This window comes from Camelus bactrianus, chromosome 24 (genome assembly GCF_048773025.1).
Source record: "Camelus bactrianus isolate YW-2024 breed Bactrian camel chromosome 24, ASM4877302v1, whole genome shotgun sequence".
NCBI lineage: Eukaryota > Metazoa > Chordata > Mammalia > Artiodactyla > Camelidae > Camelus > Camelus bactrianus.
Window position 1 is genome coordinate 11,926,426 of NC_133562.1, and position 25,385 is coordinate 11,951,810.

Here is a 25,385-nt window from a genome sequence, read left to right on the forward strand (position 1 = left end):
CAACATGCTTGATGATGACAGTGAATTGTTATTCATTCAATTAGCAAATGTTTACTGAGTGCTGTTTATGTGACAGGCGTATTCAAAATCTGGACACACATCTCTGAAGATACACAATTCCTGACTTCAAGGACCTCACAGCTAGGAAAAGGCGTGTCCAAGTGGGCAGATCACTGCAGTTCAATTGCATCTGTGGAATAAGGACCATGATGCTATTTGAGTGGGGAGGAAAGATACCACATTTTTCTATTAGGATAGGGGCAGGCTTCTTGGAAGAGGAGATGCCTGAACTAATTTTAAAACTCAAATAGTAGGATTTTACCAGATGGACCAAAATGAAAGAATAATTTGAGACAGAAGTAACATTTTGAGCAAAGCAGCTAAATATTAGATTCTGTGTAGCTTTCTACACATGAACCCATCCTTAGGCAGCGAGGAGCCTTTAAAGGATGTTGGTATTGGCATATTCTGACATTTGCGTATTAGAGTTTTAGTAGCTTGTTGAGGTTATTCTGGACATGACAACACCGAGAGAAGAAATGGTAATAAAAATAAAAGCTGGAGTTTGTTGTTTACCGTCGGTAAGACACTCTTTGAAGCACTTAACATGTAATATTTAATCTCCACAGCAGCCATGTGAGGTGATCTTATTACTGACTCTGTTTCTTAGAGGAGGACATGAGGGCACTGAGAAGGGAAGTAACTGGTAGGTGGTGCAGCTTGAAAACAGCAGAAACAGGATATAAACCCAGGCAGTCTGGGTGCAGAATCTGTGTGATTAAATACAACACTTAGAAAGAGGCTGTTGCCACACTGATGAAAAGTACTTGAACGCTAAGTAAAAGCATTTGAGAAAAAACTAGGAAAGGTAAGGCAGAGTTTAAATAATATTTAGGGAATAAAATCAGTAGGACTTGCTAATAGGACATTGGGAGTTGAGTATGATATGAATCTGGGACGATTCTTTGACTTTAGGTTGAATCATTTCTCCTTTATATATCTGAGCAGAGACTTTAATCCAGATACCATGTTAAGGGGTTGGACTATAGTATTTAATGAAAAAAGATATGATTTTTGCCCCCAATTTTATAATTTTGCTTGGAAAAGTTTTTAATTAATTGAATCATCATCCTAGTCAATGTAAACTGCTATTGAAAAGAAGAAAAACTTTTTTTTTCCTTTTTTTTTTTTTTAAATAAATGAGACTGTAAGGATTTTGAGCTAAGCTAGAGTTCAGAGAAGATGTCACTGAGGAAATAATGCTGGAGCTGAGACCTGAGGGCTGGACGGGTAGAAGTTTCAATTAGAGCAGGGCTGGTGGTGAGTGACAGTGTACCGTGCAGCATAAGAGACTTAAAGAGAGACACGTGCGGGAGGGATGACAAGCAGATACGGAGGTACCAGAGGTGTCCTCAGGCGAGTGTTTGTTGGACAGTGGGAAACACTGCTTTGCTGTTGGGAAAAGCCATCTGGACGAAACCTGAGGTCATTTCCAGGTCCCAGAGGGCAGGGGAGGGGTATGGCTGGATGATGTGCGTAGGTGAGATTGCCCGGGGAGGGTGGGAGAAGCCAGCAGCACAACATTTAAGGGCTGCGTAGAAAAGGGGTTCCCTAAGAACTGTGAAAACAAAGGGATCTGAGCGAGAGGAGGAAAACCAGACGGAAAAGACAGTGGGGGTGGCGCGGGGGCAGTAGAAGCTGGACTCTGTTCGAGGGAAGTAAAAGTTAGGAGAATGGAGGCTGGGAAACCTATTTGCTGTGAAGGGAAGGAGAAAGGTGAGAGCGACCAGAAAAAGAGCCAAGGACATTCTTTGTTTCTTTGTTTGTATATTAGTTTTGTGATGAAAAGTCTAGCACAAGTTTGTAAGCCTGAAGGGGAGGGTCATGAAGGGAGGGATGTGAAAGGAACATGGGGCTCCTTAGGGCTCACTGATGACGGAGGGTCTCAGGGGAGACGGGTGAGGACCGGGTCCCGGGCACAGTGAGGGAAGAACTTTCACCAGAGGCATCTCCTTACCTGAGTCAGCAGGGGTGGATTGTTAGGACAGATGCTGTTGCTAGTGACGAATATATTAGCCTGCAGGTTTTAAGTGCTCACGTGCTAGACCCTTTACTAAGCTCTGCACGCATGCTGTCAGCTCCAAGTCTATCGGTGCCTCTGAGGGAGGAAACCAGCTCAGAGAGGCTAAGTGACTTGCTTAAGGGCACAACGCCAATAAGTGCCAGAGCTAGAACTTGAAACCAGAGCTGTCTGCTTCCCACCCCGAGGAGGGGGACGTTGAGAGAATCCTGTGCTGTGGGGACAGAAATGGGAGCCGGCCAGCGTCACAGACTGTCCTCTGGTTCATGGGACCACGTGCAATTGTCCAAGCACCAGGCATGTGCAGTTTACTTAGATCTCAGAGTCACATTCAGCTTAGCTGAAGAGTTTGCTTAGCTCAGGGGTGTTGCATTTGGCCAGAACAGACGGGTGTTCTTGGCAAAGCTCTCCTTCCTCCCTCCGCTCCGTGGAGACACACTGGTTGTCACGGCTGGTCTGAGGAGCCGGAGCAGGTCTGAGCAGGCCAAAAGCTCTGAATATTTCCTCCTGCCAAATGCTGTCACATATGCCTTCCTGGTACGCCAGCTCAGGGGCTATAATAACAAGACCCTTCCAACAACTGAAACTAACAATCTGCACTTCCATCGTGTATTTCCAATTTGCTTATGCGTTTGTGTGACTGTCCTAAAGGGGTCCGCACTGGCTGTGGTCCCCTTTTCCCCCACGTGATCTCCTATGATGACAAGGACCACAGAAAGAGGAGCTAAGGATGGTACCAGGGATCATAGCAACAGATCAAGGAATTAATACTCTTCCACCAAAAACTCAACCATTAAGATGCAGAATTAGGTAACTGTGAGTAAATGATAGCTTTGCATAAGACAAGGACAGCAGATGGCTGTTAAAAAGACAATACAAGTCCGCCTCAAGAAGGACTTCAGCCCAAGTGACTTGATGCAGAGCTGTCTCAATCTTCTGAAGACTGAAAGATAATAGCAGGGTGGGGGTGAGGTGGGACAAGGTCGCGGAAAGGACCAGTGTAGGCAGCATCACCACTGCCGTCCTCATCGTGATTTGGGTGAAGTACCTTTCCGGTCAGCTCTTCTGTATCTCTTGATGAACAGTTACATGGGAAGGAATCTTCTCAAGGTTATTCCCTTGCAAATAACAGCTAGAGCTGCTTCTGACTTGTCTCCAGGCAGAATATTCTGATATTATTATTTATTTTCATTTTGTCTTGTTCTGAAAACAGTTTGAGCTGTCTTACAAAGTTAAATCTATACTATGTAACATAAATAGATGAGAAAAAAAAAAAAAACCCCAGGAAAATAAACCTATGGGTAAATATGCGTGTGTGCGTGTGTGTGTGAGAGAGAGAGAGAGAGAATAAGAGAATTTGAATGTGATGACTATCTTTTTTTTTAAAATAGGACTTATTTGTCTTCTAGTTTCTGATTCTGCCTAAACCCTCCCTTTATAGGTTATCACAAAAAAAGTATGTCTTTTAATTTGACAAAATGCAAACTTGTATCTCTACTAGAGGAGGAGGTGATGAAAAGCCTCTCTTGAGAAAAGTGAATGGACAAATAAAGACTTCTCATCCCAGACGAAAGAAAATAACCCAGGAAGGGAGCCAAAGAAAGAAGATTCCGAGGAGAGAGATGGAAGGTGATGCCAAGAGGCAAACACATAAAAAAGATTTAGAGATCTGGCTAATTAAAAATTTAAAAGCTTTATTTGTCAAAAACATCATAAACAACCCAAATGTTCTCAGACAGAGGACAGGTTGAAACCACTGAAGTGCATTTGCTGTGTTGGCGGGAACGTGCTGAGCCCGGGCGGTCTCCGGTTGAGGTTAAGCCTCAGTTCAAGGTCGTGCAGCCAAGCTGCGGGCTGACACCTCTCTGTGCCATAGTCCATGCTCTTAGCCATCGTTCCTCTTTCTGCTTCTATAAATTCCCCTGGGATTTATCTATTTCCTTCTCTTTGATATCTTGCTGTTTCCTTTATTATTTCTATATATTTTGTTTTGTTTTTATATTCAACATATTCTTGAGTGACTCTTTAGTTGTTCAGTGATTTTCTCGGTATTCTGTTAATGTTTATTAAATAATCAATATTTCCTATGAAAAGTAAAAGCTCCAATTTCATCCCCAGCAGGTATAATAGATAGATTATTTGAAAAAAAAATTGTTAACTGGGCATTTCCTAATTTAAAACACTAGATTTGAGGTTGCTACTTAAAGCCTAAATTCATATTTTAAAACTAACAAGTGTTGGTGAGGAGGTAGAGAAATTGGAACCTTGTGCAATATTGGTAGGAATGCAAAACGGTGTAGCTGTCCTGCAAAACAGTGTGGCCATTCCCTAGAAAATTTAAAGTAGAATTACTATGTGATCCAGCAATCCCACTACTGAGTGTCTACCCAAAATAACTGAAAGCAGGTTCTCAGAGAAGTATTTGTACATCCGTGTTCATAACAGCATTATTCACGATAACCAAAAGGAGGAAGCAGCTCAAGTGCCCATCAGTGATTGAATCGATAAACGAAATGTAATATACACATGCGATGGACTATTATTCGGCCTTAAACTGGAAGGAAATTCTGACACACGCTACAGCATGGGTGAAACTTGAGGGTGTTATACTAAGTGAAAGAAGCCAGTCACAAAAACCAAATATTGTAATATCCCATTTACAAGAGGTAGCTAGAGAAGTCAAATCCATACACAGAAAACAGGACTGTTGTTGTTGCCCGGGGCTAGGGTGAGGGGAAAATGGGGAGTTGCTCTTTAATGGATGTAGTTTTAGTTTTGCAAGATGAAAAGAGTTCTGGCTGTTGGCTGCACAACCATGTGAATATACTTAACACTGTTGAACCGAACACTTAAAAATTAAGTTGGTAAGGTTTCTTATATATACACATATTTACTACAATTAAAAAAAAATTAAAAACCCTAATTCAGTTATTCTTCTGTAAAGTACAAATTTATTTTCTTATCGTTTTTCCATATACCTTATGGACAGCATATCCCAATATGCAGAAAACCCCATTATGTTGTGTATAATGGGGTTTGGCTATATATATAAATGTATTTTTTTTTATATATGTGAGTGTGCAGGTATGAATTCAAAACTGGAAGAAAAGAAACCAGGCAATGAACAAAAGATAAAATGAATGAGGGCTTAAATCCCAATTACTAATAATGTGCTTAACTATTCAAAATGGGAACTTTTTGAATGCTTTAATTTAGGTTTCCCGATAAAAAGCCTATTTTTGACTTGAAATGAAGAACAATTAATTCTACTATAGGCTTCTGTCGTGACGATAATACTGGAACCTGATTATACTTTATAATGATAGCGGATAGGGTAATTTAAAAAAATGTTTTATTGGATCCATGAAGGGATCATTGTGTGACCTGCATTTAAAAAGAATCCACTCTCCAAAGAATTATCTGTGGTGAGGCTGTTACTGTTAGGTCAAGTTATGTGTTTGAAGCTGATTAATCCCTTTCCGGGGGTGATTGCTGTAACTTGTACTGTTTACAATTAATCCCTTCTGGAATCTGGCCCTGAGTTATTTTTATGTGAAATCTCAGAATCCATGCAATATTCATATCTCATATATAGACACATAATAGTGGGCAATAGTCTTACCATTATGCATGGATTAATTCAAATTTGATAGAATTATCTCTCTCCAGAGATAGATTATGAAAGTCTCTTAAAAGAACAGATTTCCATACTAACTTTGAACTTAATCAGCTATTTCATAATTGTTCCAGGACTGCTACAAGGAATCCCATGACTTCTTATTATTCAGAGCAGCGAGACAAAAATGTATGCAACCTTTCTTCCCTTTAGGAGGTGGCAAAAGGTCTCAGAGCTTACCTTTCACATGTTAATATTTCAGAACTCTATTATTCTGGCATGGGGGTAAAAAAAAAAGGAAAGGAACTTTCCAGATTCTTCAGTATTCTTCCCTTTCCTTACTCTCCAAAGTATCTTTCATGTAACTAAAATTCTTTTAACGTCTCTGCAGTCATTGCGAGAACTTTCATTTGTGATGTTTCACTAGGAAAATACTGAGTATTTGCCATTTGAAACGGAAACACAAAATAAACAGTTTACTCCTTCAACTGCATTGTTTGTGTCTCTTTAACTGCAGCTAACAAATGAGATTCCAGAAAGATTTTGAGGACATCATTGGTTAGTCACAGGTACCATAGAGGACCACATTTTTGCTTTTTTCCTTTCTTGCTTTTATTTTTTCATTTGCTAATAATTTATATATTTAAAATAATACCCTCTAAAAATTAAATTATTATGTAGAATATATGTATTTGTGCTGCCAATATTTCTGTCAAATTACATGTTGCATTGCTGCCTGAAACAGGGAAAGTAACTGCACTGGCATGTATGAACTCAACTAGAGGTGGTTTCTAGTCTTTATTTTGGGGGTGGTCATCTAATTCAGGAAGACATGGGAAGATAGTTTGTGTTTTCAGTTGTGCATTGCAACCTACTTGTATGACTTTTCCTCCCTGAACTGTAAGTTTGTGGAAGTCAAGGACTGTCTTTCCCTGGGAAGTGGATCTTGGAAAAGCTCCACATGTCCAGCCTGACAGAAGAACCCCTGTGCTGGAAATGTACCCCAACAGTGTTCCTACAGAAAGGACAGGACGTGGGCGGCACGTGTCTCGTGGCAGGGCTTCTGTGCACGCGTGGCAGGCAGTACTGACTGACCGTGGGGCTCTCCAGGTTAGCCTCAGCGTTCGTGCCCAGGAAGTCAGCACTTCAGCACAGCAGTTGGAGCCTGTTTGCCATCCCTGGTCTAAAACATTCTCTACCTTTGCACAGTGATTAGATTCTATAAAGACTCTTGGACAAATCTATTTTCTGTGTTGCTACAAAGTAGTATCAAGTGACAGCATGGTAATTCAACACGGTCATTTTTCAATTAATGGAAATAATTGAACTTGGTGCTTTTCTATTTTCCAGAAATAATTCTCTTCTCATTGCCAGCCATTTAGGCTCCCACCTAGAAAATATGTTATGGGTCAAATCTGGTAACGTTTGGTAGTATTTCCCTGTTAGTCTCACTACCTGAAGAGAAGGATGTAGCCTAGTGACTAATCATACAAAGTCTGTATTCAGAGTGTTTGAATCCAAGCTGTAGCTCTTCACTTATTCTGTGATCTTAGGAAGATAACAGAACCTCTTTATTGCCTTGATTTACCCATTAGCAAATAGGTACATAAGAGTTGTCAGAAATAAATGCATGAGAAGCAATTAATACCCGACTAGTGGAGGGGAGACCATCCACAGTTATGGATTTTTTTTGTTATTAGTCGTACAATTTAGAAGCATTATTTTATATCACCTTTCCTAAAAGTGATCTTTTTTGACAATAGAAATTTCAGAAATTTCTTATTTGTTTAGTATTCTTGTAAGCACTTTGGGAGTTCTTTAGCACTGTTTAAATATATGTGCAAGCTATGCCTATATGAAGATGAATATATTACTTGGTTTCAAAAGCTAGAATACCTGTAAATGATTTTACTTTCATTCACCATCTGTCTTTTATCTATTCATCCATCCATCCATCCACCCACCCAATAAATATTCGACAAATGCCTGCGCTGGTGAAATAAAGATAAACAAGGTGCATTATCTGCCTTTAATGATCTCCCATCTTCTGATGGGAGAGACAGACAGACAATTACAATCCTGAGTGTTATGTACCAGGAGATGACCGTGCTTGGGGTGATATAAAAGGGCACAGAGGATGAATTTCAATGTCTTGAAGGTCAGGGAAGACTTTCAGCTTTTCTAGTAATGCTCAGTTTATTCAACAGGAATTGTTTTTTAGTTGACCTTAGCTCCAAATTACCTTAGATAAATGAATTCAGAGCCTTATAGAAAACACTTAGGGCAAACCCGGCTTCATCCAAAGCTGGAAGAGAGAAACTTCTTTTTTAATCTCATGGCTATTTTACTTTAGGGAGCAGAACGCGCTGATTATGGCTATTTGGCTGGCTCTCAGTCCTGTTTTCCAAAAGGGTATTGGTGTATTTTATACAGCCGAGTTGAATAAACCCCAGTACTTACCGCTGTAATTTACTGTATGTGAAACTGACTTGTCCCCTCGATCACAAAGTAAATTCACTAGGGAAAGTTTTCATCCCACTTTTATATTTCAGAAATAAATCATTCTTTCTGCACAAAACACGTACAAAGCTGTAAAACTTAGACTACGCGTTAGTAATTATTTTAAGTCTTATAAATCCTAGATTACTTTATAGTGTGGCCAAAGGAATCTTTTTTTTTATCCAGATCTTTTATTTTTATCTAGTCAAATGGGTCATTGGTTATACAGAGTCTTTATAGATTTGAATTTAGAAAGCTGTGCATTTTTATAATGTTAGTTTGCTTGCTAATGCAAAATGTTAAGATACCTGTGCTCTTGATTTTTCTTTTATTCAATGTCCCTGGACACAAGAAATCATATTATCTTATCACTGGGAATTTACAGGGTATTTCTTGTATCAATGAGTCAGTAACAGACCCAATGTTAATGAAAGAAAGAATGAAAACATTTCAAAATCCCTGAAAATCATTGCTCCTGGAACATTCAGCCATGGCACTGAATTTAGGACTGTCAGGGACATTGCCACAGGCACGAGCACCAGCCAACTGCATAGGTTAATGATGATAAAGTTTGCCAACTGCACTCTTGATTGCTTTTTTATTTTTTTAACCCTTTTTAAGAAATATCCTTGAACCACTTCAAATAATGAGGAACTAAACAACAGACTCATTCCTTATTTATGAACCAGAAACCAGGAGACCAATTTGCTTCGGAAATGTAATCACTCAAACACACAAACATCGCTCTTTGGATAGAAGGAGCCATTTTGTATGGAGAAGAGTAGAAATCCCTTCATTATTTCTGAAGGCCAACAATAAAGCTTTCTTGAGAAAGTCTTTCCCGAATCCTCCACGACTGTAATTCAGTTCTGATGAAACAAAAAGTGAAAGTGGAAGGTTAAGTGCTCCATCTAGAGTACAGAGGAGCCAGGCTTAAAAAACCAGAAGGGGTCCTTCCGGAAAAGGCTTTCTCAGAAATAACCTGTCATCTGAGAAGCAGACAGGACAAGGATGAAACACTATCTTCATTGCTTATAAACTTAGAAATTGCTCTCTGTTAATTGAATTAGAACCAACTAGCATTCTCAGAATTGCTTGCTTTCTTAAGCAGGTCTTGAGGAATTGCTTGCAAACTTGCTCTGTTTCTCTAACTCATCAATCCAATCATACACAGCATTTCAATAACTCAACTAACCCCCTAGATGCATTCACAAAATTGTGAAGGTCACCTGAAAATACTGAGAGAGTGAATGTGGCATCAGTTTCTTAATTATTGTTTAACATAATATGTTAAAAAAAATCTTCGTCTTCCATTATTAAGGCAGCATTGGCTGGGTTTCAAATACTGCATATCATAGCATCTCCTGTATTTGTCCTCCAGAGGCCATATTCATCACGTTCGTGTTTTGTTGAGATTAATATCTGTTTTTCCTTTCTTCCCAGAGCAATCATTTACCATTTACCACGAAGCTCATGAAGTCACGCTTCAGGACCTCTCACTCTTACGGAGCGTCACTGCAGTGGCTGTGGACATTCAGAGGGTCTTGCTAACTACAAGTTGAGTTGTGGGTACATTTCCATTGGCTTTAGTGGGATATAGTTGATTCACCATCTTTTCTGTTTGTAATTAAGCTAATATGTTAGCTGGGCTGGTGTAGGAATAACTCGTCATAGTATTCTGATACTTTGCAGAAGAAATATTTGTATAATGGAGGAGAAGAGACAAGTTTGTCCTTGGCAAATTTGTCCAAATTGTTCAGCTCACAAATATGACATGTATCAGGAATTACCCAAATTTGAAAACAACCATAAAAATTTACATTGATATTACCAAATAAGTTTGGAACTGAAAGAAACATTTTTTAAAAATTATCCTCATAACAAATAAATGTCCATTACTCATGCTAAAGGAAAAACTAAATTGCCTATTAAAAATTATTGTATAAATAGATAATCAAAGAGCATGCATGTAGGCCCCAAAACGTAAGAAATAAAAATACTATAAAGGTGTATTAGGCCATTAATTAATAAAATGTATTATTTTGGGGTTTTGGTAATACTTAATTTGTTAGCTTCGAAAAATTTTTACTGTCATAATTTTCTCTCACTCTAAATATTATTCACTTAATCTAATTTTGTATTTTTTATTTTTAATAAATGTTAACATTTTAATTTAGGGAAAAATTCAAACAATGAAAAGAAAAATTTTAAAAATTAAGAATATCTCCATTTCTTCAGCAGGGCAAGAGCAATTAAATTCCCTCTTCTATTGCATGTTTACTTGTGCAATATTCATTTTTCATTATATTTTTATAAAGGTCTTTAAAACTACTGCTCTTCATTTACAGATATAGCGAACAAACTGGTGGTTACCATGAGGAAAGGGAAGGGGGTGGGGGCAACATGGGGGTAGAGGATTTAGAGGTACAAACTATTATGTATAAAATAAGCTACAAGGATGTATTGTACAACACAGGGAATGTAGCCAATATTTTATAATTACTATAAATGGAGTATAACCTTTAAAAATTGTGAATCACTATATTGTATACCTGTACCCGTAACTTACATCATATTGTACATCAACTATAATTTTTTAAAATACTGTTGCTCTTCATGGTCTTCTAAGCATATAAAGACATGTGTCTTCTGCCTTTGTACTCTTTTTCTTAAAAAGGGCACCCAATCCATCTATCCCTATCAATAATTTTTGTAGTACATAGAAATTCAGTTTACAATGACTGAGATAGCGTCTATCTTATTTTCTCCTTTTTTATGAAAGTCATCTTTAGCCATTTCACTCTTTATTGCATTCTATCAGCAAACTAGACTTCGAACTCCCCAGAAATCAATCTAGCTTTTTGTTAATAGGTATGTTATGAGAAGAAGTCATGGAGACAACAGTCTTCAAACATGTTCCCTCCAATTTCCCTCTTAGTAAGTAAAGAACCAGGACTCCTCTTTTCTAAAATTGCTTCAGCTTTTTGGAAAGACTGCTTCTAGTAGGTCTGAAGTATTTCTGACAACCAGAGATTCTGTTTGAAAAGAGTTTCATGCTAAAAACAAAAACGATTCTTAAACCTTGAGTCTCTAGAAGTCCTGAGTCATTGTGAGTTGGTAAAAGTAGCCATAGAGTAGGCTGGACTTTTGACATTTGACTGGTGATCTCTGTTATGAGAGGTTACAAGAGATTTTTGAAATACATGAAGTAACATTCAGAGGACAGCAATGGTTGTGACAGACTGAAATATTTTGTAAGAAAAAAAAATGGATTGGTGAATGTTGAATTTAAAAAAAATAGCTACAATATTTTCTACAAACCAAAATCTTCTACGAGATCTAATTCCTATGTGCATAGCAATCACGTTCAGGCAGAATCCTAGAAGGCGTAGAAAGTGCTGTGTTTCACCAACATGAATAATTAACCGGAGAAGGACATGCAATATTCATAGCGGGAAATTATTAAAGGAGATTGCAGGAGGGGAGAAAATATCTAAAAATTGAAGAAAAATGAATCATTCAGCTTATGGTATTTCCTTTATTTATTTATATGATTAATTTTTAAAAAAACCTTTTCCTTTTGGGCCCATGAGAGACATGGATGTGCTAGACTGTAGGACCCTTGGAATGTACTGGACGCCAGGATTGAAACAATAAGGGATTCTATGGTGCGGGTGCCTTCTGCTGGGAGACAGGCCTCTGGACTAGGGGAAGTGGGACTCACGCTTTGCTTTTTGATTTTAAGCCCCTTCCAATAATATGACAGCTGTTACTTTGGGTGTCAGAGCAATTGTTCAACTTGGTGTCACAACCTGCGAGTTATCTATGTTATTGGAAGTTCTCACTTTTGTGGGAAGGGATTATGGTGATGGGTTCTAGAAAATCTATTGAATAAATAAGTATTTCCAGGCAGATGTTGCTTTTCTGCCCCAAGCCAACAGCGATTGTGAGGCACAGAGCTTAGGGGTCCCTGGTAGGGATATTAATTCAGATCATAAAGCTTTGTCTAGGAGTGTCCACGAAATGATAAACAACTGCTATTTCCTTGATGCGAAGTGATGAAAATGGGTCAAAAGAACAACATGTCTGTGATGTCATTTCTCCTGCCAGACACACAGCATCCATTCCCAGATGTTCTTATTTGCATAAGAGGAAAACTGGGATTTCCGCCCCCGCTCCTAAAACCTGTTGGTAGGAGATCCTGGGTGCTTTAGTCCTTCAGAAAGGACTTTCAAGGATCACTTTCAAGTCCGGGAACTGGGGGTCTGATGTGAGCCTGAGCCAAGGCTACCACATGTCGCACTTTCTAGTTAAACCGCGCATCTTACTGCTGAGGTGACTTCAGGGTGGGCTCTGAAAGACTGCATTGTTCAGGTGTGGCCCCAAGAACAATGACGTCCAAATTAGCTGTGTCCAACCACTCAGATAACGTCACATCATCACCAGGCTCTCTGACCTTCCCTCTCCTGCCCTCTTTCCTTTTAGCTTAGAAAGTGAAATAGGCTTGAGACAAAGAAAAGGAAGCTTGCAGAATCTGACATCAATTTCTCAAAAGGAAAATGGCGTATTTTTTATTTTACAGAAAAAAATACTGTAGTTTAAAAACTATATTTGCTGTAGATATCAGTTATACTTTAGAGCATTTAAGAGTGGAATCGCTTAACCCTTTCTAAATACCTAGAAATGTGTATGTGAGCTATTAAACATGGTGCTTCCTTCCTCTTTTGTTATTATGAATACATGTTAATCACAACAGAATCTATAAATGTCCAGTAAACATGATAATATAGTATCCCAAATGGAAGTTAATCTATAGCATAGATTCATGAACAATGCAGGAAGTAATTTGAGCACTATTGGAAATGGCATTCATCAGCATTGACAATGCTGTTTTACACTGGGCCTGCATTAGATATAGCAGAGAAACAACTCATGCATTGGAACCACCAGAGAATGAGTTGCTCAGAATAGAATTTTTTGGTTAAGTTTTACAACGGTATTTCCAAAAATTTCCTCGCACCTTCAAGGTAACTCTAAAACTTTAAACTAAGATTATCATTTTTAAATGAAATTAAGAAAAAATACTCTGTATAATGACTAAAGTTAGACAACTATAAAAGTAATCTATCCTCATTGACAATCTATATGTAGGTACTGGGGACTTTTGAAGACATCCAGATTGTATTCATGGCTCTCATTTATTCATGGAGTTATTCATTCATCAAATATTCATTGAGCCCTTAATATGTTTCAGGCATTTGGTTAGGCATCTTATAAAAGAATGGCTGTATTTTCCTTTCTAAAGTTCTAGCCTATCAATAGTGTTTCACCCAGTCTGCAGAAATACGGAGTTAATCCCAGGTGGAAAGCTATCAGGCAGGCTGGAAATACTAAGACAATGAGTAAGAATTTATTAGTATATTTCCAAGACTGCTAGAAGAGCAAGGGCTTCTGCCTTTCAGTGCAATCATTCAGCTCACTTAGCTGGCAAAATAAGGATAGTAACCACGAGGTAACACTTACGTAGTATAAGCTATATGCTAACTGCTTTATGTGCGTTGGTTTACTTTATCTTCAAATTAGTCTTGCAAAGTTACAATTCTGGAGCTTGTAGACGTTAATTAATTTGCTCAAGATCACATGAAAAAGTCTGGAACCAGAATCTAAATCCAAGTCTTTTTGACTTCAAAGCCCATGACTTCTATACATAATGGAAAAACATTTACATATTTATAATAGTTTGATGATATTAGCTGTTAACCATCCTTTAACTCTTGCTCTATGTTTCCCCAACAACTTCTTCTGAGTTACTTAGAATTTCCAGTAAATATTTTTCTTGCAGGAAGAAGATAGTCCACCAGTGATTTTGAATGGTTGATCCTCATGGATATTGCAAATTTTAAAAATTATAATCAAATGATTTTGCATCATGATTTATACTACCTCCTCTTATGAATTTGATTAACATGCCCACAGCTAACATCATACTCAACAATGAAAGGCTGAAAGCTCTTCTCTAAGGGCAAGGACAAGAAAGAGTCCGCACGCTCACCATTCTTATAATGTTGTACTGGAAATCCTAGCCAAAGCAATCAGGAAAAAAAAGAAAGAAAGAAAGACATACAAGGCATCCAAACTGGAAAGAAAGAAGCAAAATTGCCTCTGTGTGTAGAAGACATGATCTTACACACAGAAAATCATATAGACGCCACCAAAATACTGTTAGGCCTAGTAAATGAATTCAGTAAAGTTGCAGGATACAAAAATTGATATATAAAATCAGTCGTGTTTCTATACACTAACAAAAATTTATCTGAAAGAGAATTAGAGAAAATAATCTTATTTATAATAACATCAAAATAATAATATATTTAGGAATAAGAAGTGAAAGATCTGTACACATTAAACTATAAGACATTGATAACAGATATTGAAGAAGACACAAATACATAAGGTATATCAAAAGGTGCTTAGCATCACTAATCATCTGGGAAATGCACATAAAAACCACAATGAAATATCACCTAACTTCTTCTAGAATGATTGTCATCAAAAAGATGAGTTAATAAGCATTCATGAGGGTGTGGATAAAAGGGAAGCTTTGTGCACTGCTGGAATTTAAGTTGGTTCCACCATTATAGAAAACATTATGGAGGTTCATCAAAAATTTTAAAATAGAACTACCATATATTCTACTAGTTCTACTTCTGGTTATATATCCAAAAGAAATAAAATCAGTATCTTGAAGATATATCTGCAGTCTGATGTTTATTTCAGCATTACTCACAATAGCCAAGGTATGGACACAATTTAAGTGTCCATCGACAGGTGAATGGATACAGAAATTGTTTTATACATATATATAAAATGCAACATTATCCAGTCATAAACAGAAGAAAATCCTTCCATTTGGAACAACGTGGGTGGACCTTGAGGAAGTGAGATAAGTCAGACAGAAAAGGACAAACACCATATGATCTCACTTATGTGTGGAATCTAAAATAACTGAATTCAGAGAAAGAGAGAGTAGACTGGCTACCAAGGGTGGGAGGAGAGATGGATGGTGGTGGCCAAAAGTTACAAACTTCCAATTTTAAGATAAGTAAATTCTGCGTGTGTCCTGTATAACACAGTGGTATGTTAACAATACTATGTTGTATATTTCAAAGTTGCTAAGAGAGTAAATCTTCAAAGTTCTCACCACAAACAAAAATTGTAACTACTTTGAGGTGATAGATGTGTTCACTAATCCTATTGGGGTAATCACTTCCGTATATACTTCTATCAAATCATTTCACTGTACACCTTAAACTTACACAATATTACATGTCAATTATATCTCAATAAAGCTGGAATAAAAAGAAAAGCGAAAGAAAAGAAATCATGAACTACAGTGTGGCATTTATGCAACGGATAATGTCCTTCAACACTGCACGTCAATACATTTTTGCAGAAGTGAGTCCTTCTCAACTTAATGGCTGTTTAACTGATGGCTGTTTTATTGGAAACTCTAATAAATTAGAAAGTCTTGAATCTGGAAAAAAGTAAATCATATTCCTGTGTACAATATGCATAAATATATGCATATACACAGAGAGCTGGGTATAAATAAGTCATTTTACTTACACAGGAAAATGACTCAGATGCTCTGAGTGTAAACAAATCAAGGAGCTAAGTACATTAAATACTCTGGAAAATTACTCTATCATGTTTGGGCAACTAACTTTAATTTGTGTGCAGAATTAGGATTCACTGCTTGACTTTGGAAAATTTAAGCAAAAAAAAAAAAAAAAAAAATCCAGGGAAAAACACCTGCCTTGTACTTGTCAGTCCAAGTGGAGAAGTAGAGCTTTTTTTAATCAGTAAACTAATCATTTCCAAAAACTCTTCAATCTTCTGCATTAATTTCCTAGGGCTTCCATAGTAAATACCACAACTGGGTAGCTTAAAACAACAGAAATTTATTCTTACGGTTCTAAAGACTAGAAGTATGAAGTCAAGTCGGTGGGCCATGCTCTCTCTAAGGCTCTAGCGAAGAACCCTCAATGCCATTTTCTAGCTCCTGCTGAGTGCCAGCAACTAATGCATTCCTTGGTTTATAGACGCATCACTCCAATCTGTTTCTATCTTCAAAATATCTTATGTGTCTGTGTGTCTCCAAATCGCTTACAAAAACACTAGTCTTTGGATTTAGGACCCACCCTAAACCACAATGGCCTCATCTTAACTCATTACATTTGCAAAGATCTTATTTCCAAATAAGGTCACATTCTGAGGTTCTGGGTACATAGGGATTTGGGGAGGTGACTATCCAACCAGAATAAGTCCCCATCCTGTTTGAGGCAAGTTCAAACTTAGTTTCCCACTTTTTCACCCCATACAATGAACACTTTAACTGATGAAGCAGGTCGTGGGTAGCATTTCACTCTGGAGAGGCCCCCACAGCATGGACCTCAGTAGTGATGCGGTGCTGAGTGTCAGTCTTTGCCTCCCAAGACACACTCACTTCAGCTAAGAATCAATTTATTTTGGAAACTGGAATGCAGCATTTCCCCAACTTTGTACTTATCGAGAGATGCTTTCATTTTGTTTCTTCTTGGGCCCCCCGTTTTAAAAAATATTTTGTCTGTCAAAGAAATTGTAATTATTACATCATTAAATCAATTTCTCATGAAATTAATTAGAGACCATTTAATAGAATTCCTTATAAACCAGGAAAGTTGACATTTAGCCTATGTAGATTTGCCATAAAATCATGGATACGTTCATGCTTTCAGTTAGGCATTTTGAAATTCTGGAGATAATCAACATGCCATTACGGCTACATCTGTTCACTTCCAAGGTATGAATCACTGTTTGAAGGATCAGTGATGAACACTGCAGACGTGTGAAAATGTCTTAAATTTTCCATCTACTTGAAATGGAAGGAATTGACTGAAATACAATTTACTTCTTATCATCTGTTCTTAATGAATATTACATAGTTAAGGATTACTGCAAAGTAACAACATGTTAGATAGAAATTAGATGTGGAAAAGCTTTACTTTTCTACAGATTTGAGATGAGAAGATGGGAGGCGTGGATGGAGAAAGGGTGCATGGAGTTCAAAAAGCCACCGAAAAAATGTAATAGCAAAGAATTATAAAATATTACCTCTTTAATAAAACAAGAGGATAGATAGTTCATAGTTTACATTTGTCTAGACATTTTGATTTAGAATAGATGTATTCTCTCTACAGTTTTTGACAATGTCAACGTGCTCAGTGTAAAAGGCAGGTACTATTTACCGTAATTTCACAGATGGGAAGACTGAAGCTTGCTGGGGTGCAGACTCTCACCCCTCTGCCGGCCGAAGAGTACCCAGCAGAACTGAAATTCCAGCCAGTATCATGAGAATTCATATAGTTCTGTTCCTTCCTTAGCCACAGTTACCTCTTGGCTCTTAGCAATTCCTAACGCATTGTCCAGCACACTTTGAACAATGCTGCAGGGTCAAATCGGAGCACAGGGCTAAAATTCAGAAAAATCTAGGTTTCCATTTCAGCGGCTGTCTCCTGACCTTTGACACCTATAAACCGACGCAATAATATTTTCCCTACTTCTCTTGAGGGTTGAGAGAAGGAAGCAGACACAGAGACAGGAAACAAGGAGAAGACACCTTGTGGGTGGGAAAAGAAGACGGGGTGAACGGGAGTGACGACTTTGAGATTCCCGAAAGGAACAGCTTGTGATTGCGTTTCCTGAGAGTGTCCTGTTTCCCTTAACAATCAACCCACCCTTTTTAACTTTGGTTAAATAGCTTTTTTTGGTTTTTTGTTTCATATGCTCAACATATCCAGCTCCAAAGACACCAAAGTTTCTCATCTGGCAGGGAAGACTGACATAAAACAAGGAATTTTCCCAAAGCATAGTAAGAGTAGGGGAGGCACCCCAAAAGAATCCTGTGTTAAGATGCTGTTGTTCATTTGTCTTTCAGCACAATTTACTTCCAGATCCCCTCAGAATCAGTATTCAACAGGCGTCCTTAACTGTGTGAGCAGGGGCTTCCTGTGAGGTCAAGGTGCTTGGAAGAGAAAGGCATGAAACAGAAGGCTCATTTTAATTCCTTCTCAATTCAGCAGAGTTGGAAGTGTCTGGTTGCCCCTTTCCCCAAGCCTCCAGTGTCCTCTCTTGTTCACTCCCTTTGTACATGAAGTCTTGCCATTGGCTTTCACTTGGAAGATATTTAGGAGAGTTAAAAATAAATCCTTCCCTTTCAAGTTTTTCAAACCTCTTTTAGTTTAAAAGGAAGGGAAGCAGGACTGGTATACACCACACTAGCGTAAAGGTGAAACGCACTTAAAATACAACATGATAGCTTTTATCACCAGGCACGTTGTCAAAATGCTCTTGCCCTGGAATTTAGCTGTGATGAAGCACTGTGAACAGACGAAACCCATCTGCACAAAGGGCAACGGACTGAATGGTTTTGAATCAAAGCTCTCTTGCCAACAATAAAAAAATGACATTTTTACGCGAGGCATAAAACAACTAACAAACGAAGCTATAATCATGGGATTATTAGCAAATAAACTTCTCTGGATTTATGGAGCCATAGATCTGTTGGGCAACATTCACGTGATAAAGTAAAAAAAAAAGTTCATATGAATTTATATAAAATTTCATATTGCGATGAATGATTTATTGCAACTTTATTTGTATTAACCCAGATGGTGCACAGTTTGGATATGTAATCCTGCACATGAGAAATGCTTTATAAATGCCACACATCTCTGTGAGGCGGCAGTGACCGGGTGGCAGGGGTACAGCAACTCCAGAAGGTCCCCGCCAGCACGAATAAAGAAGGAAATGGAATCTCACTTGCTGGAGTAAAGAAACCAGTAACAACAATCAAGCAATCAGAGAAGCGATTAAGGAGGAAGGATTCATTCTAAATGGCCAACCTATAAAACGTGACCATTACATCTCGCCCGGGCAAAAAGAAACTTTGAAATGATCATCCTCAAAGTTTCTACTTTAAAAGCCTCTTTATAACCAGTTGTCTTTCAATTATTTATAACCAAAAAATACCAGAGCTATTTAATTTCTTTGTTGGTATCTTAACTGACTTTCAACTTTGGTGCTGGAGAAACTATTCTGGGCTATTCAGTTTTGAATTCTTACCTGTAAAGCTACAGATGTTGAATGAAAGGACCCATTTCCTAGGTCCTTTATGTTTTTTTAAAGAACCATGCCTAGAGCCTTAAGGTGCCGGTGGACCCCTGTGAATGAAGTTGTTAAAGACTCAAGTAAAGCACATCTTGGTTGCACACTATCGTCTTGCACAGCAAAAGACCGCTTTGAACACATGAGCCATTATCTGCTACCCCAGTGGATTGTGTTACCACCCATGACCTTTTTAATCCATTTAAGCAATGCTAAGGCTTTTCAAAACTTCTCATGTACTTCCACAAGCAACTCAAAAGATGTAGGAACCAGGCACTAAACTCCCTTCCTGTAAGAAAACGTTTCTAATTTTTTCTTTAAGGATAATGATTTGAAAAATATTAGATGTTATACCACAGAAATAACTTTTATTTTGGAGGGCTATTTCGTTGATAGGGCCTTCAAGTAAGGTCTAACATGCAAAATAACACAACTCGTAAAGTTGTGTTATAGAATTCAGTAAGTCTATAATTAAGAAATCCTTTATGCTTTTAAACTTGATGTTTGACATATTCAAAGCTGTGGTAATCTAGGGAAAAGCATAGACTATGTCATAATTATTCATATGGTGTCTACATATATGATGTTTACAGAGAATCATAAAGTGGAAATAAATACATCTAAGGGTGTAGCTACACATGTTCACTAACAGAGAGACATATGTAGGGAACAATGCTGAATCCTGCAATCTAATCTAACTCTTGCTTTGTACTTAGAGAACGCTCTGGATAACTTCTCTCAATTTACCTCTGCCAAACCCAGCCCCAACTAGCATGGTGCCTACATGTCAGATAACAGGCAGTGGGAAGGGGTTCTTCAGAATTATGGGTATTTCTCCCTATTTCTGCTCTAACTTTCACATACAGGTTTTGTGTGAGTATGTTTTCACTTCTCTTGAGCTAATACTTGTGGGGCAGGGTGCTGAGTCACGGCAGTTGTATAATTAAGCTTATTAGAAACTGACAAGTCTGCTTTCCAAAGCTGAACCATTTTTCATTCCTACCAGCAATGCCTAAGTCCTACAATTTGTTGCTCTTTTAAAAAAAAACTTGTTTAGGCTATTCGGATTTACTTGCCATTCCACACATGCTGTAGAACAAACTTGCTGAGGTCTACAAAATAATCTTCAGGGATTTTCAGTGGGATTGAATTAACTCTGTACATCGATTGAGACAGGATTGATATTGATAATAATATTGCTATTGAATTTTTCATTCCATGGACACAGTATGTATCTTTGAAACTCTAGGTTAAGAATGCCTCAGAGAAGTAAAAAGAACACAGGGAAAAGGAACTTTTCATTAGACATTTATTGCCCTACAAGTATTTGAAATTAATTGGCTGGAGTTGCTAGTCCCACATCTGATTTGAAAATCAGTAAGGATACTATCAAAAGGTCTAAATCACTAGGGTTTTGTGGCATTAAGTAAAACCTTAAGAAAACTATAAAAAACTCCTTGAACTAATTAATGAGTTTAGAAAGGTCACAGGACATAACTAAATACACAACAATCAACCATATTTCTAAACACTAGTAATAAACAGTTGGAATGTAAATTTAACAGACAGTACTGCACGCAGGAGCACCAACCTCTGAAATGCTTACCTATATATCACAAACTATGTACAGAAATTACACTAAAAACAAAAAAAATCTCTGATGACAATGTAGACCAGCACCACAATTTGTTGAATTTGCACTGAGTCTTTATTTAAATGAGAGACATTATATTTCTATGACATTAATCAGACTTATTTGTGAAAGTCACTTAAAATTAAATCCTTTGACACTGATACTAGGAAGAGAAAAGGCAGGGACACATGGAAATAAATGGACTATTGACTGAGGACAAACAAACGCTATTTATTCTGAACTTGTTATAGCAAAGGAGTCACCACGATCACTTGAATTTGGCAGAGACTCAAAGGCAGAGAGAGAAGTAGTGAAGTCTTACAGTGAAAACAGGGAAGGCTTTAGGTATGTTGGAGGCTGTTGACCTGGGGAGGCTGGAGGCTGGGCTTGAAACAGAGCGTCCTATGTGATTGGTTTGGGGAGCATCCTTGGCTTTCTCTTGTTGGTGCTGAGTCAGAAGCAAGGGCAAGAAAAACAGGGAAGCTAGTAGTCATTGCCTACATCCTGACTGCTGTGGGCCCACTGCTGAGAGATTGTTGTTTGGTTTCCTGGTCTGGTCACTGGAGAGGTTGTGAATTACTGTTCTATTGTTATATACGGTCTGGCCATTGTCCATGTGTACATTCAACTTCTGGGATGGCATTCTGGGGAGAAGACACTGGAAATACTCTAGCCGTATGAATAATTCCCAGCCAGCTAAAGGTGCAGAGAGAGAATAGTCAATGTGTAAGGTACAGCATGTGCAAAAACAGAGACTCTTGCCTATGTCTTGAAGGACTGTAAGCCCCACACACTATACAAATGGTGCAGTGGTGACATTGCATAGTATATGCATTATACAATTTTAACCAAATCTGTATTTTATTAGTATAAAGCACCTGTATTTCCACATTTTTCTCTGTATTTTCCTTATTCTCAGATTGAGATTGCTGCCAGGCACGTCTCCATCCTATCTTTATCCCCTCCACACATGGTTGATACTCTTACATGCTAACAATACTGTCATTCATTTGCATTCATATAAATCTTCACTCCGCTCCCCACACCAGGGCTATTTAGTCCACACAAAGCTAGCTCAACTGTCAAATTCTGAGAGACCCATCAAATGCTCATCAGGTTCTCTGTAGCTTTCCTTTCTGAAATTAGGCAGACAATAATCAGTTCCATTGTACATCATCAAAAGCAAAATTTGATACCAAATTATGTGCCATTCTCTACAACGAGGGGCGGTTATGAAAAATGCTGGTTGGAAGAATTAGTTATGGTAAAAGGGTAGAATGCTCATCATTTGGAGTGTTTCACAGTTGCATTGCTTTTTTGCTACAGCTTTTGAGCCTTTTCCACTTCGATTTCTTCCCATGGCTGGTTAACCTTTTACTTTTGAACCCCTTGTGACTCTTAAATTTTTTACAGATTCTAATGATCTATTTAAAGTATGGGATAAGTAAATCAATAAAATGGCTTTCATCTTAAAGAGGAGAGAAAATTATGTCCCACCATTGCATGAAATTTGAAAGGTACTTTTTTTTTTTTTTTAACAAAACCAGTGTCATCCAAAGAGAGCAGTATCTTCTATCTCTTCTAGTCCAGTTTACTTTGGTTCAGAGATAAATGGATAACTGAGATATTATGCCTTTTAAACTCCTTGTTGTGACTATTAAAACAACAGCAGCATAAACTTTCATCAGGCCAAGACAACTGACATTACTCACACTGTAATTATTTGCTTATGTATCTGTGGCATAGTTCTATTCTAAAGGACAAGCATATCTTGTGTTCATTGTCGTGTACCCAGAATCCAGGACCGGGTACAGAAAAGACAATGAATAAATGCTTGCGGCATAAATGAGTAAGCTAAAGCTTTTTTCCTCGCCATTGGATCCCAACACCCACTCCTTTCTTTCTTTTATTCAGTCATTATTTGTGCTTTATTTAGTCCACTGTCTTTTTCCAAATAGTCTCTTCTTCTTCCAAATGCTGTCTCTTTTATTCAGACTCTCAATGCTTTGTACCTGTGCTAATCAACAATCTTCTATCCAGCTTCTTGGTACCTCCCCACATGAGGGTACATTCTACATCGCCCCAATTCTCTCACTCTGATGGAAACATGACCTTGTCATCCCCAGCCTTAAAACTTTTCAAAATTTCCCCATGGCCCAAATGGTGAACGTGCTTATCAGTGGATAAATGGATAAAAAAAAAATGTGATACACACACACATGAACCGCACCACCACCAAAAAAACAGTGTTATTCAGCATTGAAAAGTAGGAAATCCTGCCATTTGTGACAACATGGATAAACCTGGAAGGCATTATTCTCAGTAAATTAACTAGACAGAGAAAGACAAATACTGCATGGTATCACTTATACGTGGGGAAAAAAAGCTGAACTCATAGAAACAGAGTTGAATGGTGGTTGCCAGGGGCTGGGGGTGTGTGGGAAAAATTGAAAGAGGTTGCTCAGAGGGTACACACTTCCAGTTATAAGATGAGTAAGGTCTGAGGTCATAATGTATAACATGGTGACTATAGTTGATAATACTGTACTGTATAATTAAAATTTTCTAAGAGAGTAGAACTTAATTGCTCTTATCAAACAAGAAAAAAAGGGAAATATATGAGGTGATGGATGTATTAGTTAACTGGATTGTGTAAATCCTTTCATAATGTATATGTATATTAAATCACATCTTATGCTTTAAATACATTATGATTTTGTCAATTATATCTAAATAAAACTAAAAAAAGAAAACATGATTCAACTATACACTGTCTATAAGAAATTTACTTCAAGTATAACCATTCAGGCAGAGTGAAAGTAAAAGGATGAAAAAGATATACCATGCAAACTTCAATCAAAAGAAACTAGAAGTGGCTTTACCAATTAAAAAAAGAAGGAGACTTCAGAGGAAAGTGAATTACCGGAGAAACAAAAGGACATAGCATAATGATAAAGGATCAATCCATCAAGAAGACATGCAATTTAAATGTATGCACACCAAACAACAGAGCCACAAAATACGTGAAGAAAAAATTGATAGAACTGAAAGGCACAATCAACAAATCCACAATTATAGTTGGAGACTTTAATTACTCTCTTTCAATTTTGATAGAAAAAAAGACAGACAAAATCAGCAAGAATATAAAAGAACTCAACACCACCATCAACCTACAGTATCTACTTGGCATCTGTAGAATATTCCACCCAAGAATAGCAGACTGCACGTCCTCGTCAGTCATCCACAGAACACGTGCCAATGGAGACCACATCCTGAATCATAAACAACCTGAACAAACTTAAAATAACTGAAATCATATGGCACATTCTGCAATCACAGTCGAACCAAACTAGAAATCAATAAGAGAAAGATAACAAGAATATTTCCAAACACTTAAAAACAAGACAGTACACATCAAGAATCCATGGGTCAAAGAAGTCTCAAGGGAAGGTAAAAAATACATTAGATAGAATAAAGATGAAAATACAACATATCAAAATGTGTAGGATACAGCAAAAGCAGTGCTGAGAAGGAAATTTACACCAAAAATCTATCTAGCAGAAAGAAAAGAAGGAAATTCTCAAATAAATAATTCAAGCTCCTACTTCAAGAACCTAAAAAAAGTGCAAAATAAACTAAAAAAAAAAAAAAAGGCAGAGGGAAGGAGACAAAGATAACATTAGAAATCAATGAAATTAAAAACAAAAAATATAAAAACAACAATGATACAAAAAGAGCTGGTTCTTTGAAAAGATTCCTAAAATTGACAAAACATCTAGCAAGACTGACAAAGACAAATGAGAGAAGGCACAAATTAATAATATCAAGAAGGAAGCAGGAGATACCACTAGAGACTTTGTAGACATCAAAAGAATAATAAAGAAATGCTATTATAAAAATTAAGAAACAGAAACCTCAGTTAAACAGAGTGGGGAGACCAGACTGGGAGCTATCATGACCTGCGACCACAGCAGAGTCCAACAGGAGGAATAAAATCTCCTCCTCTTTCCTGGCAAGGACTCAGCCAATGAAAAGTCATGGACTTTTTTTTTTTTATGATAGCCTTTGGACTTCCTTTTCCTCTCTATGACAGCGTTTTCCTTCGTCTGTGCAGGAACTTGCATGTGGCTTGCCATGGTTGCAGACTCTAAATTTTGCAATTCTCTGATGACTGAATAAATCCATCTTTGCTGGAGAGATATCTGGCAGTTTATTTATTTCAGGTGAACACTATGGAGAACTGTACTAGCATAAATTTCACAATGTAGATGAAATGGACCAATTCCTCAAAACACACAAACTACCACAACTCATCCAATAAGAAGCAAATTATATAAATAGCCTTATACTAT